Source organism: Vulpes lagopus, chromosome 19 (assembly GCF_018345385.1).
Source record: "Vulpes lagopus strain Blue_001 chromosome 19, ASM1834538v1, whole genome shotgun sequence".
Lineage (NCBI taxonomy): Eukaryota > Metazoa > Chordata > Mammalia > Carnivora > Canidae > Vulpes > Vulpes lagopus.
Window position 1 is genome coordinate 13,675,616 of NC_054842.1, and position 5,715 is coordinate 13,681,330.

Genomic DNA, 5,715 nt, shown 5'->3' on the forward strand with positions numbered 1-5,715 from the left:
TGAGCCTATTTGCTGATCAGCACCTGATACCAGAAGGGAGAAATGACCTCAAGAACCCCAGCTCTGTGATAATCTGCACCGGGCAGCATTTTAGAGGAAGCATGTCTCATTGTGGCGCTGAAGCACTATTCTAAAGTTGAAGATTACCCAGTATCACTAGAATGTTCTCTCAAAAAGCTGTCATATCTCACAGAGTCCTCTCCTGGGTTTGTTCCCGTCTCTCCCAGGAGAGAGGGAGGAACGGGATGCATTTCCCCCCCTCTTACTGGTGGGAGAACTGAAACAGCAGGAGTCATGACTGTCCAAGGTCACCCGACTAGCTGGAGGCAAGAGTGGGTCTTTGAGCCTAGTCCTTTTTGTTGTCACTTCAAAATACTACATTCAAGCTAAGCTTTGTTTTGGTCTCCATTTTCCCTCTTTTACTAGTTTGGCTGTGGATGGAGCTGTTTACTGGGCCGTCCTAGAGTTTCTCTGTGGAGGTCAAGGTCAGCCTGTGAAACTCTGCACGGTGAACGCTCTGAAGGAACACCAGCTTCGGAATATTTCCTAATTGAACAACAATGATGACAAGAACTAAGATTGTCCAGCTCTTGCTCTGTGCTAGGGGCTGTTCTCCTTACCTGTACCCTCCATGAATCCTCACGGCCACCACATGAGGCACGTATTAATGTTATCACCAGTGTGCAAAAGAGGAAACTGAGACTCAGAGAAGCCAAGTAACTCCCCAAGGTCACACCCGGAATGGTTTTGTAGGGTGTCAAATTGGCCAACTGGGAAGCAGTTTCCCAGAACCCCTTTCTTCTCGTGATCCTGGACTAGAGCTGGCCAGAAGGGAAATTTGCTTGGAATCTGCTAGGTGGGAGAGAAACAGCCTTTCTTTCCTGAGGTGTGCCGTGGTAAGCAGTGAGAGGTGGATGCAGAGATGCTGCCAGCGGATGCAAGTCTTTTCTCATCACTTCTGCCTCCTGTCCAGTTCTTCCTGGCTGCTGGCCCAGCTGGCCAATGGCAGCCCAGTACCATGCCCCAAGGCAGGACAAAGCCCTCTCTGACACGCCTTCAGGGGCACTCCTTTGGTCCAGGCCTGCAGCTGGAACTGCTGGGCTTTCTCACTCCCCTCCCTGACTGGTCCTCCCCAGGCCAGTGCTTCCAGAAGTCCGTCAGTGACTTTGCACCAATCCTCCCATTCACCCTCTGGACCTTTACCTCTCCAGCCACTCCCACAGCCGTGGAAGGTCCAAGGTCTCTCCCAGTGCCTTCTTCCATGTTGCCATGGTGGGTCTCCTTCCCCGATTGAACCTGGTTGCTACACATGGCTGGTAAAAGACTGAGGTAGGTCTTGAACCCAAATCTGACTGACTCTGAAACCCATGCCAGCAGCTCCTTTCACAGTAATCGGGAATGAGGAAATACAAATGTCGCCAGCCAACCCTTCCGGCTGCATACAGTGAATCACAGTGATTTATGTAAAAATCATGGCTTTAAACTCTTGGTGGAACTTTTCTTCTTCCTTTTCACAACTTCTATCCCACTCAACACATTGATGAAGTGATTCTCAACAACCTTCAAAAATAAAGTTGGCCAGCTCAAGTCCTTAATTTGGTAAACATTAGCATAAGGGAGGCCTCCTCAGCTGCAGCGCTAGGGACATTTGGGACCAAATAATTTATTGTTGCAGAGGCTGCCCTGTGCATTGTAGGATGACTAGCAGCAGCCCTGGCCTCCACTGCATAGATAACAGCAGCACCCCCAAGTTGTGGCGATCAAAACTGTGTTTAGACATTGCCAAGTGTCCCCAGGATGGTAATATCACACCCAGGTAAGACTAGTATTAGGTAATAAATCCCATAGGTGCATGGGGGCAGCATTTGGAACTGGGAGTCAATGGAGGTCTCTTCTCCTCTGGTGTTGATGATAATCTCTCCTGGCACCTTCCAACGGGGTGGACAGCTCCTTTGGAGACTCCTTCAGGTCTCCTCATTCTGGGCTGGCTCCTCTTCCCCTCTGCATGTGTGTTATCCTGGGTGACAGTGCCTGCCCTGCCTGTGGCCGTGAATATTACCTTCCCCGGATACCATGCTGGTCTCCTTCCCAACCACTCCCCCTCTTTTCTAAGTCTTCCTACTCACTCACTGTGTAGCAACTTATAAAGGATTCACATGCACAATTAAATTATGAAAACATGCCTGGTAATTATATTTACTAACTTGGGGATAGAGATTATTGTCTCAGGGATTAAAGGCAAAGGAAGGATGGGAGAGGGGTCTTGGGTATACTAGGAATAACTATGTACATAAAGAGAGAGAGGTGAGAGGCGCCTGGGTGTCCCAGGTGGTTAAGTGTCTGCCTTCAGATTAGGTCATGATCTCAGGGTCCTGGGATCAGCCTGAGTCTGCCTCCACACCGCATCTCACGTCCTGCTCCACACTCAGGGGGCAGTCTGCTTCTCCCTCCTCTTCTGCCCTCCCCCACCACTCATGCTCTCTTTCAAATAATTAAATATTTAAGAGAGAGAGAGAGAGAGATATGAAGCAGATTATAACAATATTAACATCTGTTAAATCTGAGTGGTGGGTATTTGTGGCTTTTTACTTTGTTTTGTGAGCTTTAATGAAATGTTTTATAGACGTTCATAGTTTTATAGTTTTGAGAAAAGGTAAAAGTATATTGAACAACTGTGACTAACAATGTAGTAAAGCTAGAACTATCTTTTAGATAATAGTCATAAAGCTATTTCAAATCCTACATAAACTTTTGATTCAGAGATGAGATTGGCCATCCTTGTGAAATAAACAAAGCTCAACGTGGCTTGGCAGTAAATCTTTTCTCTTCCCCTCAGGAATACTAAGAGTTGTACCAAAGGCAATAGCTTGTCCTGGTTCTCTGCCTCTCCTCCCTATCAATAGCAAAGTCCTTAGATGCCTTTCCTTGGGGTTCTCCATCTGGTGGCAGTTCTTCCTGCTTTCCCTACCTACTTTAGCCATTCCTCTACTTCCTGTTTTTTATTTCCCGAATTTCTTTATCCCCAAGCTTCAAAGAATGAATGGAGTAGGATATGGACAGAGCTGTGTTGTGTTGTGTTGCATTTCTATCTGATGCATGTTGCTTTCAGCCTCTGAATCTATCTCTTGGTCTATCTTTCCTTCATAGATCTATTTCGGTGCTGATGGAGCACTTCCAACACTGAAGACTATATGCCTGGCCCTTTGCTAAGCTTCTTGTACATGTCATTCAAATGTACAAATAAAGAAACTGAAGCTCAGAGAGGTTAAGCAACTTGGTCAAAGTCATACAGGACAGGAAGTGGTAAGTCTGGTCAATTGCATAGCCACGTTTTCAATTCCTATGCATGTGCCTTCCAAGATTGGTGATGCAGGTAAATATTGGGTGGTGCCTCAAGTGAATGAGGGGTGAGGTGGACTGGGAGAGGAAAAAAAAAGTATCCTATCTCCTTATGTTTCAAAATTCAAACCCTGCTTAAGACAGGCACCCATTTTTAGGTTCACATTTTTCAGCTTGGTCTTGACCAGGTTGCAAATTTGGGGGCGCATATGTATAAAAAAGTCGGGTTTGAAAACTTAAGAATAAAAATACATGCTTGTGAACACATGTATAGCTTCATGAACTCCTATGATTTATTTGGATCTGTCTGCTGTACTCTAGAATAATGATTCTATGAGTGTATGAGTTTCCTAGGGCAGCTACAACAAATTACTATATACTTGGTGGCTTAAAATAACAGAAATTTATTCTTGTACAGTGGTGGAGGTCAGAATGGAGTAGTTGACAGGACCCCAATCCCTACAGGGCTACTAGGGGAGAATCCTTTCTGGCCTCGTCCAACTTCTGGTGGCCCCTGGCCATTGCTGACTTGTAGCCACATCCCTTGGGTCTCTGCCTCTGCTTTTCCACGGCCTCTTTTCTCCCTCGATCTTACTTTCTTTTGTCATCTAATAACCCGTCATTGGATTTAGGACCCACTGTGATCGAGGACGCTCTCATCTTGAAATTTTTGCCTTATTGACATCTGCAAAGACCCTTCTTCCCAATGAGGATGTGTTCTGATTCTCTGGTGGGTGCACGTTTTGGAGGCCACCATTCAGCTCATTACATAGGTTTCCAGTGCTAGACCAGCTGTGTGGTTCATGACGCAACAACTGTGTGATGATACACCTGCCATCAGCTCTTTCACACATGATTTATATGGAAGAATGAGAGTCTTGGGGAAGCCAAAACAATCAGCTGGTGTGAAGCTGCCTCCCCTCCTTCAGCAACAGCCGTCTGTCAGTAAATAAAAGTCTCGATGCTTTACAGAACTAATGTGTCTTCCAAAGTACTCATGCTCTTGGAGAGAAACTTGAGAAATGGGAAAATTGGGCTGTGTGAAAGAACTGTGTCCTCTTCAGGGGAAAGCCAGAGCACACATTTCAGAGAGTATTACTGTTATACAGAGACACGAACACATAGCAACTAAGTGAAAAATCATCGCTGCTAATATGCCTATCCCGAGGACTTGCTCCATTTCCCAGACAGTTTCATGAAAAACTCTCTCTCTGAATTGCCTGGAAAGAATCAATACTGACTGGATAAATCATCACAGCCTTTGCTTGCATCCGTGGAACCAGGGATGACTGCTTAGCGAAGGGTCCATCAAGCATAATGAACACTTCCAACAGGGGCTGGTGCACCTTTCCCTTGACCAAGTTCAACTCACACTTCATCCAGACAGGTTCTGAAGCTTCAGTTTCATGGGACCAGCTTCAACCTGGTCATTATGATTAATTTAACTTTCAGTTTCCCAGGAAATGGAATAGAAGCCTATCTGTCTAGCATTTGTCTTTTGGCAATTGAACACATTCAGTTTAGCTCTGCAAACATGACCTCACTTACTGCCCAGCACGAGGTGCTATATTTGCATTGAGTGGAGGGTGAGCCCTCCTCCTGGGACCACTGTGGGTTGGTGGGGGTGGGGAGGGGGTGCGTGGATACGGCCATGTAAATAATCAAAGGCAAGAGGGGAGTGCTCTGCTAGAAGACCACACACAGCTCCATGGCAACACACATGGGCCATAATTAATTCATTTTTAAACATTTTTTTCTAATGGAAAAAATAATGTTTCTGCTAAAAAATAGATAGAAAAAATAAAAATAAAAACTGCCTAAAATCCCATAGCACAGAAATAAGAATTGGTAACATTTGGTGTTTGTATCCACACCTGTACCCTTGCAGCTGTGCCTGCATTTCTGCCTAAGCCTCTGCCTCTGTCTGAATCTTTATCTGTGTTTGGTTTCACACCACACTTGTAACTATCACTATATTTTAATAACAAGATCATCCTCTTTAAGTGCACACAGATTCTGTTTTATGGTCTGCTTGTTTACCTAACAGTGTATTGTAAACACACTTCTGTGGTATTTTGCATTGATCATCATTTTTGATAGCTGTACATATATTCTGTTGGATAGATAGAACTTTGTTATGCAAGTAATCTCTTGTTACTCTGAATGTAAGAATTTTATAAGTAATTCTTGTGCAGGAATCCATAATTTTGTTCTTAAAAAAAGATTCTAAAATTCAAGTCTGAGGGTTGATGTGGAAGTGTGAGTTTAGAGTTTTTGCCTCAAAGGCTCCTCAGGGAGGATGGAGGAAACAAGGAAGCGTAACATTGGAGTTGGGGCTTCCTAGAGGAGCAGGCTAGGGCAATCAAGATGGTGGAG

General features: G+C 44.9%; 1 long non-coding RNA gene across 1 annotated transcript; it reads left to right on the forward strand.

The window, feature by feature from the left end:
- The first annotated feature begins 1,235 nt into the window (after positions 1-1,235).
- Positions 1,236-5,431, forward strand: LOC121478936. The gene is made up of 3 exons (XR_005984619.1): positions 1,236-1,329; positions 3,148-3,303; positions 3,972-5,431. It is a non-coding gene; the product is annotated as an uncharacterized LOC121478936 (long non-coding RNA).
- Positions 5,432-5,715: the final 284 nt, after the last annotated feature.